The sequence below is a fragment of the Bombus vancouverensis genome, chromosome 5 (assembly GCF_051014615.1).
Source record: "Bombus vancouverensis nearcticus chromosome 5, iyBomVanc1_principal, whole genome shotgun sequence".
In the NCBI taxonomy this organism is placed as follows: Eukaryota; Metazoa; Arthropoda; class Insecta; order Hymenoptera; family Apidae; genus Bombus; species Bombus vancouverensis.
Window position 1 is genome coordinate 16,994,730 of NC_134915.1, and position 9,364 is coordinate 17,004,093.

Consider the following 9,364-nt stretch of genomic DNA (forward strand, 5'->3'; position numbering starts at 1 on the left):
GTTCTGGTGAAATAGGCTGCAGGATCGTTCCGCGTTAGCTCCGGGAGGATCGGGTCGAGGGGAGGCGAGGCGAGGCAACGCGACGCGAAATCGACGCAAAATACACGAGAAACGTTGCACAGGTTTGGAGAAGCCGAGACGAGAAGAAGAGACGCTCGGCTCGGGTCCGTGTAGCGGAGATCTACGGGCTCGCCGCCTATTACGGTAATTTCACGGTACGATGTCTATTCCTGCGGTCCGGAGCAGCAGGACTAATTTCATTAGGGATAAAGATCATCATTATTTCGCGACCGTCCCGAAAATTGCCGGCGTGCCTCTCCTTTTCGCGATACGACTTCGGAACGGTCGCCTTTCGAGCTTCCATCCACAGCCCCGGGGCCAAGACCGGGCCTGCGAACCGCGCGCTGTCTTTACCGCCGGCTCGCAAAACGCACGAGGGACGAGTTTCACCGACGATGTAGAAAATTCACGGCAATCGATTCACGGGCGAATCTCGCGCGACTCGTTACGGTCGCCGAGTCTCCGCTCCGTCCGTCTCGCGTCACGCTAACCGACGATTTCTTATCGTCGTTATCTTATTCGCGGTTTATCGCGGTTTATCGCGACCGATCCAGCTAGGCGATGGACACGGCCCTGGATCGCAAAAACCATTAGTATGTACTTGGCGTCGGCCGCGCTACGCGTTATCGCGGCCTGCGATCGATCGTTCGGTGTCGATCGCAGGCCGCGAGAAAACTTGGCGAGAAGAAAGCGGGCAAACGCTCGGTCGCAGCGGTGCGTACGGCGCGATGCGGCGTCACGTCGCGTCACGTCGCGTCACGTCACGTCACGTCACGTCACGTAACGTCGGGCTCCGTCGAATGGATCGGCAGGAACGAATCTCGCATCCGGTCGCCGGTGCGCGCGTCCTACGATCGCGATAAATCGACGGTCGATCGGGCGTCACGTAACTCACGTACGCGAGAGCAAGCCTGGAAGTCAGGTTTTTCTTCGCTCGAGAGTCCAGTGTCCCGCGCTGACTGATCGAAGGAATCCTCGTCGGTGTACCGTGGCCGAGGGAACGCGAACGAGAACGGCAACGGGAACGGCAACCAGACGCGAAACGATCGTCTCGCCGCGGGAAAGTAGCCGACGCGCTCATCGCCGACATTCTCGCCGATTTTTCTCGGTCGGAGCCGATGTACAGCGTACAGGGAACGTGGCCGATATTCCGCACGTCGCGCGACCTCGCAGCGCCGATAATTGAACGCTCGGCAGGGCCGCGCGGATCGCTCCGATCGCGGGATGAGCCGTCGTTGGCGCGTCACACGCCGCGATAGCCGCGCGCGAGAAGAAGTTGCTTGCTACCCCCGCCGGATTGAATTGCAAATTTGCCGGCGAAACGAAAGCTTATTACGAAGTCGTCGCGGCGGCCGCGGCACCGCGCCACCGAAAGAAAGAAAGCGGCGACGACGTTGATTCCCAGGGAAAACGAAGAAAAGCGGCGGTCTGGCCGCGGCGCGCCGAGCCTGTCCCTAATTGAACGTCGAGAAATCGACGACATCGAGACACCGGGCTGTTTCGTCACTCGTCACCGCCGGCGCTCGTTACGCTACGCCGGTTATTATTTCTTCGACCGACGTGATTTATGCCGTCCCCGAGACGAGCGAAAAAACGTTGCGCAACGTCGGGCGACGCGCGGCACCGCGCGCTAAACGTTCGCGTCGTCGTGCGAACGCGCGCGATTCAACGAGCCGAAGATGCCTGCGCGCCGAACAACCGGAGCGCGTAGCCGACAGGCCGCTCTACGATCCGTTATTGCTTATTACCTGCCTATCGGCTCGAACGAGCCGCCTCCGTCGCCTCCGATCGCGTCTACGTCGCGTCGACTAATTGTTGTTCCCTCTAATTGACGAAGTTCTCAGGCTCGGTCGGCCCCTTGCCCGCACCCGCCTCCTATCCATACGGTTTTCACTTTTTTTTTTACCTCGCCTCCGAAGCGAAACTCGAGCGAAGGAACTCTCGCCGCGGAATCCACGCCGCTCGGCTCTCCGACGTTTTTCCTCTCCTACGAAATCGAGCTTCGCGGCCCGAGCTCGCCGGATTCGTTTCCGGCGAGAAAATTCCAGCCGTGAGAAAAGTCCGGCGGTTAATCGCTGCCTTAACGGGAATGAACGTACGAAGCGTTGCGACGCGGCGGATAACAAAAGGAGAAAAGTGTCGTGCCACGATATAATTTCCCGGTAATTTTTCGCGTGTTGGTTCGCTCGGATCGAGCGACACAGGCGCGCGCCTCGCGATTACGGAGAAAGCGAAACATTACGCCCACGCACTCGGCGACGTGCCTCGCGGAACAATTAACCGAGGCTCGACGATTATCGTCGATTCGTTTCGCTCGCGTGACGAGCTCACCCTCGCGATTGCCTTACGTGACAGTTGAACGGCTCGCGAATACTTTACAAATCGCGCTTCCGCGATCGCTGATCTCGCCACGAGTTTTACCGCGCCACCGTTGATAAGCTACAAGCGTGGCGAAACTTGCAGGAAACGCGTGTTAGCGGTATCCGCTAGCGACGAACCGAACGACGGCCGAAAAACGGCCGGCGCAGATCGACGAACGGATCTCCGCGGATCTGTTCGAGGCAAACGAGACGGAGGTACTCGTTGGAAAGCGACTACGAGTTCGCGAAGCGTGCTTCTTCGTTGCGTCGTAACGGTACGAACGAACGCCGTTGCGATTCTTCCGGTTTCGAAACTACGTCCGACGCGCGTACGAGATGCCGCGTTCAATAAAACGAACGAGTACGCGAAAATCGCGCGCGAATCGTCCTGTTTCTCCCTTTAGATCGCTCGCCGTTTAGATTGCCAAACCGTGCGAGTTTCGTGGAACCACTTCCGACGCGGGGCAAAGTGATCTGGAGGGGAAAAAATAGGCGCGAGTCACGCGACAACGAACGGAACACGGGAGACGATCGCGACGAGGACGATAAATCCGCGCTCGTCTCAGATCGCCCTTTCGTTTCTCGTCTCGCCCGTTCGTGTCGTGACGCGCGGTTCTACCGAAAGACGAGAGCGGCCGCGCTACGCAAACGAGCACGCATTGCGGACGACAGCTGTCAAATAAATGTTAAAAAAAAGCGCTAGCCGAGCGAAATTTCGAGTGGGACGCGAGCAAAGAGGGGTGCCCGGCTACCCCAGTGAAATGCCGTAGCCCGCGGGGCAAAACGGTCTAGCGGGATTTTTCCATCGTTGAAACTCGCCTGCGCGCGCGGTCGATAAGTCATCGTCCGTTTCACGCTTCGCGCGCTCCTCCGAGTCAAGAAATCGCGTTCCGTCGCTCACGCGGCCAAAGGTTCTATGCAAATTCATCGGGAATAATAATTTGGCGTATTAACGGCGGGCAAACCGACGGAAAGCGCGTTTCACCGGTCGCCTCTCGGCCGGAAGAGAGTCGGGGCAAGAGAGTCGGTCGGTCGAACGGAAACAAGGCGCGAAGTTTATTCGCGTTTGGCTGGCGTCCAAATTTTCGTCGAAATAAAAACGGCGTAACGCTTCGTTAAGTTGGTCGGTCGACGCAAGAACCGGCTGGCTTTTCGAGTTTAACGAAGTAACGGTGACTAGACGTCGTCCCTCGACGACGAGCCCCGCAGAAGGGTGGCCCGATGTCGGCGCGAGACCGCCAAGGGGCATATTTTCGAGGGTGGTTTCGCGCGTCAATGGTTTATTAAGAAGCACTTGTTTAAAGGTAGCCCCATTTCGTATCCGACAGCCAATTCGACCGCGACGTCTGTGTTACTTCGTCTATACAAATGGATGAAACGAGAGAATGGAATGGGACGACGACGAGGGGGTGGGACGGGGTGCGTCGGCGCGAGGGTCCGCAGATCCGTTCACCCCACGGTGATCCGTCGTGTCGGCGTAATTGAAGTTATTGCAATATTGTGTCCTGTCAACCCGACTGTCCTCGCTTCTTCTCCTTCCCTCCTCGACCTGCCACCCTCTTTCTTCTCCACCGTCTTCGTCCCTCCTTCTGCTTCTCGTCGCCTTTCGACCACCCTCCCGGTTTCTCTCGACGAGTTGCGTCGAGTTTGCGGCATCGTATACCACCGCCACGCCTGCTTTAATCTCCCTGCCGGAAAGATAATACTCACCCGGATGTGTGTTCGCCCGGTGTATACGAGATGATCGAGGACCGTCTCGCGGCAGACCGCTACCGCTCGATTAAGAAGAGGGACGTTTGCACGCGGCGCGTATTTTCAAACTGTTTTGCGTGTTTGTAAAAAATGGGAACGTCTCTCTCGGGCGGCGACGACGACGACGACGACGACGACGACGACGACGATCCCTCTCGGACGATCGAAAGAAGAAATTCGTTACCGCGCTATTTCTATCCCGCGTTAGACGGGAAATTGAATTCGGTCCGTGAATAACGACTAACAAACCGCAGTTATATCGTAAAAAGCAATGCACCGGGCTGAGAATTAATTCCGGCTAGCTCTCCGCCCACCGAACCCCTCCTTGCCTCTCGCTCGCTCCATGCGCGTGTCCGGATACGTCCTTTTCTCTCGCTCTCTCCTTCTTTGTGCTTCTCGCTTGCAACTGGAACGGTCCCAAAATTCAATAAAAGCGAACGAGTGCTACGGGGTCTCCCTAGCCTCGGCTGGCTTTCGCGCGGGGTAGCAAGTACCGAGTTAGGAGCCCCGGAGTCATCGCGCGAGGAACGAATGCCCCGGGGGGAGCGAGAAGAGAGGCCGGCACGGTGCATACATTAGCGGGGACAGGGTGGAGATATTGTCTGAACAAAGGGATCGGCTCGTACCTATCGAAAAGGCGATTAAGCGAGGATAAAGTTATAGCGGCCCACCCTCCGCTGTCGGCCTGGATGTCGTCGATTGGTTTTGCGTTAAAATCGCTTTCCAGTCGCACGTGTGCCAGGGTCGATCGATCGCCACCGCTGTTCGATCGCCTGAAAAAAAGTAGCTACGACCACCGTTGCGCGCAACGAACGCGAACGAATCTTTCCTTGCCGTGGATCGTTGTCTCGCTGGTCGATGATAGAGAAGAAGAGCGAAGGAAACTGGAAGGAGAGAGAGCACGTGGTCGGACAGCACGTGGCGCCGAGACGAAAAATTGGCCCGTTGGTACGAGCAACGAACGAGAACGCTGCTGGAACGCTGGCGCGACGAAGCACGTTGTCGAACGCGAGATACGACCAATTATCCCGCGTGCCAAGTATAGAGATGCCAACCGAACGGTTCGAAGAGAAACAACGATGCTCGCGACGGTGGTTGTGACGTATCGCTGCTTCGATCCAGACTGGTCCAGAGACTAGTCGTTCGTCCAACCGTTCCGATTTTCTCGCGAAACATTCTGCACGCGTTCAGTTTGGAAATGTCCGGCGGTAATTGACAGAACGAATTCATTTGCCCGTGCGCGCCTCTTCCGGCGCAAATATCGGGGTAAATATCGGGGCAAACATCGAGGCAAATATCGGGGCAAATAGCAGATACTAGCACGTATCGTGTGTCGTAAATGGTACCGCGTATCGCGATTCCAGCAAAGACAAACTACGAAAAAGCGAAAGTACGTTTGTTCTCATCGTCGACTTACCCCACGTGGTCGCGATCGAGGCTGTCTCTTCCATCGTCCACGTTCGTCTTTCCTCTTTGTCTTCTTCGTCGCTCTCCAACGTTTACCGTTGCGTCCGTCTCGCTCTCTCGTTTTCTCCCACCCCTTGGGCCTCCTTCCTCTCCTTTCGTCTCCGTTCCTCTGTTGTCGGCCGATCCACCGCCCCCACCCGGTCACCGTTGATACTCCCCCTCCCTGGTGGGAAAGCCGTCTCAGGGGGTCTGGCGGCGGTGGTTCACGACAAGGGGGAGGGCTGCGAGATCGGCGACCACGTGACCGACGTGACCGGAACCGCTCGAAACGCGGAACAGCGTCCCCCGATCACGATGCTATGCCGGTGCCGGCGTTGATCGCGGTCGGCGTCCGGCACTCTCCGTCTTCTCTCTGGGTCCTCGTGGTTCGTCCTGGTCGCGTTCCATCCACGTTGCGTCGCCTCCTTCGACCGTTCTCGCTCGGCGGTCGATCGGTCGGTCGATCTCGCTGCAAATCACGGACACGTACGTACGGTTGGTAGGTAGAGGACCGACGCGGTGTGCGACTCGATCGTCTTTTCCCGAGCGGTGGTGGCCCGCGCTGAAGCCGGAGAACACGTGCCGCGGCCGTGGCCGTAGCCGCGATGATTTTCTGCCATTTTCGCGAGAGAGACCGGGCCTTTCTCCGTTTGCCCGAGCGGCGCTGAGAAGCGCGTGGTGTGCTAGCGACTGCTATCTGCCGCGGAGCGAGTCGGCCGCGGGACTTTGGTATACTGGGAGTATGGTAAGTAGCTACACCCCTGCCACCGCCGCCCCTCCCTCGTTGCCGCACGCCGTTCCCTCGAACGTCCCGATCCCGCGCCTCTCCCCTCCTAAGCGTTCACCGAGCCGATCCTGTACCCTTCCCCGCCCCTACCGCCCCGACACAGAGAACCGACATCGCTACCGACACCGCCGCCGCCGCCGCCACCGCCGCCGCCACCGACCTCGTCGCTACCGTGCCGACCACCTCGTCCCCTCCCCCCCTCTCTCCAAACCCTTCTCGACACCGTCCGACCGACAACCGTACCCCCCTCGCGTCGCCGCCAAACGTTTACCTCGCGGGGCCCCAGGGACGTATTCATCGAGCATTTATTTCCAACTCGTTCGTACGCTCTCGCGAAAATCCTCGCGTCGGCCTACGACTCGTCGCTGTTCTTCGTCCCAACGATGCGAGGAACGCAACGACGCGACGCCGACTCCCTCCCTCTTCGTCTCGACGTCGTCGCCGCAGACGTAACGGCGGCTGTCGTTCGGTACCGGCGTTCGCTCGTTGTCCGACTCGACGCTCCCCGATCCGATAGGACGAATTTTCGTCTGTCCGATCCACGGCGATCGGAGACGACGGTAACTCGGGTTCCTCGAACACAGGCGCACACACCTGAAACATCGCCACCACTACTGGTAGACTGGTAAACGTATAAAAGACAGCGTTTGCATGCTAACGTATCTATTACAATAGCGACGTTTGTTCCTCTTTCTCGTCCTTCGTTTCCCCGACTCCTCCGGCCCCCTCTCGCCTTCTCCTCTCGCTCGCTCTCGCCGTTGCTCCGTTGCATTCCGTTTCACTTCGACGCGTGCATAAATTACCGCTTTCAAACGCAAAAGTATGAATGAGACAAAGTTTCGTCCTGCTGTACGCCACTTCCTTCTCCCTTCCTTCTCTCCGACACGGGACCAGCTCGTCCGGCTGTCTCGCTCTCCCTTTTCCACTCCGGCCGATCGTCCATATTTCTCGTTTTCTCTCGGCGAATCGCGTACGAATCGAAGAGCAGCCTCTGTTCGATTTCGCGTTCACGCGACCAGACGGAGATAGCGACAGAGACGGAAAGCGGCCGGGGGAGGCGAGGTACGAGCAAGAAACAGAGCCACGTAGCCCCCTGAGATCTGGTGGAAGCGGCAAAGTCGAAGGAGCGAACCGGTGGAACGAGCAACGGACCCGAAGAGAGGGCGTTTATTAGCAATTGTAATGCAAGATCGCGGAATGCATGGGATCCCCGCGATGCCTCGATACGACAGTCCCGGTACGCGTGTACCTCGTAACACGATTCCCGATCGCGCCAGTATCTCGGAAGGGCTTTGGCGTCCGACCGCCTGCTCCGACACCTCCAGCGATTCGAATTCCTCCCGAGGAAACCGTCGATCCTCGAAAATACCGAAATACCTCGCGCGCGTTTCCATGCCGAGGTCACCGAGCCCGGGAAATCTCTCGCCTCGCGAAATTCGTCTTTCCTCCCTCGTCTCGGCTCCGGCTTCCGATCGAGCGATCGGCGAATCCGTCGAAACGTATGGCACGGTCGGTCCGCGACACAAAGGACGAGTTACAGGGTCTCGTCTTATTGCGGTCTATCTCTATCGCGCATCGAATCGTTTAATGGCGGCATTCGGCTTTTATGGTACGTGGGAACTGATTTACGGAACGCGTGTGCGAAACAACCGGAATTGGCGTGCTCGATACAGCGTAAGCATTCGCGACATGCATCGCAAACGACGATCTTGGACGCTGTAAATCGGGATTGAGCGGTCTTAGCGAAAGACGAGGTAGGAAAGAATAGCCGCGCGGCCCTCGTGTCCAACGTGGCAAGAAATTTCTCGCCGTTGCTCGCGGCGTCGCTCGATCGAACGACGCTGGCAAAAGTCGAGCGCGATAAGGGAGCAACTCGTGTCTCGTAACTCGTAACTCGTAGCCGTGTTGGCGCTGGCTGTTCGTGGTTATATATATATATATATTAATAACGGCGGTGAAACGCAACCGCGGCCTCGCTGATGTTCCTCTCGTCGAAATAGTTATAGGCATCCGGTCTCGTAATAAAAGGGTTGACGCAGCGCCTGCCCGATATCGTAAGAGCCGCGCCCGCGGAAAATTCGCCAGCGATATCGCTCGAGTCGGAAACAATCGTCTCTTCGTTTGTCGCGAAATAGCGCAACTTGTCCGTGGCGTGGAAACGACAAAGGCGAGGAAAAGTAATCGCGGCGGAGATCGTTCGAATGGTTTATGTTAATCAGCCGTGACGTCACCGGCACCCCCGACAGCGGCAATATCAACCCCTGACTCGGTTCACGAGTAGCAAAACGTGCACACGGGGCGTATCATGGTCCTCCGGTAATCACCCTCCCCCCTCGTTACCGCTCGTGCTCACCCTTTGTCGACGTTAACCCAAAGTGAATGGACCTATAGCGCGCGCTGTAGGGACGGGTTTTAACTTCGGGGTGACTTACCCCGAGCGTTATCTATTTTGACAGCGCGGTACGGCCGCGGTCTGTCGGGGGTCGATGCACGGGGGTGTGTCGGTAATTGTGTTTTAACTGTGCGCCGTATCGCCGCGATATCCCCGTCCACCGTTCTTCCACGGAATATCGCGAAATATTTGCCGACACTTCGTCCACCTTTGTTTCGTCGGTTCCTGGAAACCGAAGAGTCGTACAACGACACGGACAAACGGGTCGATCGACGAACGACGAACGACGAACGACGACGATCGCCCGTACGCATCGATAGGTGCGTCGTCTGGTCGTCTATTTTATTTCGACGGGATATTAAATCCGTTAATTTTCTATAAATTGGAAGCGTAATAGCCGAGCGGTGAGTGGTTGGTGGAGAATCCCCGAAGCTACGCCAGAGCGCGGCTCTGTATACGAAGCGCAGGCGGAACGTATGCAATATGGCATTCAATTTGCGACGGATTCGCTGTCTGGCAACGCAAACAACCGCTATTGGGTTCCATTTAATGAACCGAGCCAGAGCC

The 9,364-nt window shown here is 57.5% G+C and overlaps 1 long non-coding RNA gene across 2 annotated transcripts in view; it reads right to left on the reverse strand.

The window, feature by feature from the left end:
• The window catches only part of LOC117158478 (uncharacterized), a 125,641-nt gene extending 119,239 nt beyond the window's left edge, over window positions 1–6,402 (reverse strand). The window contains exon 1 of one of the 2 annotated variants that reach the window (XR_013058450.1): window positions 5,590–6,402. This is a non-coding gene — a long non-coding RNA (uncharacterized LOC117158478). The remainder of the gene's footprint in view (window positions 1–5,589) is intronic. The other variant, XR_013058451.1, reaches the window with a different exon arrangement.
• Window positions 6,403–9,364: the final 2,962 nt, after the last annotated feature.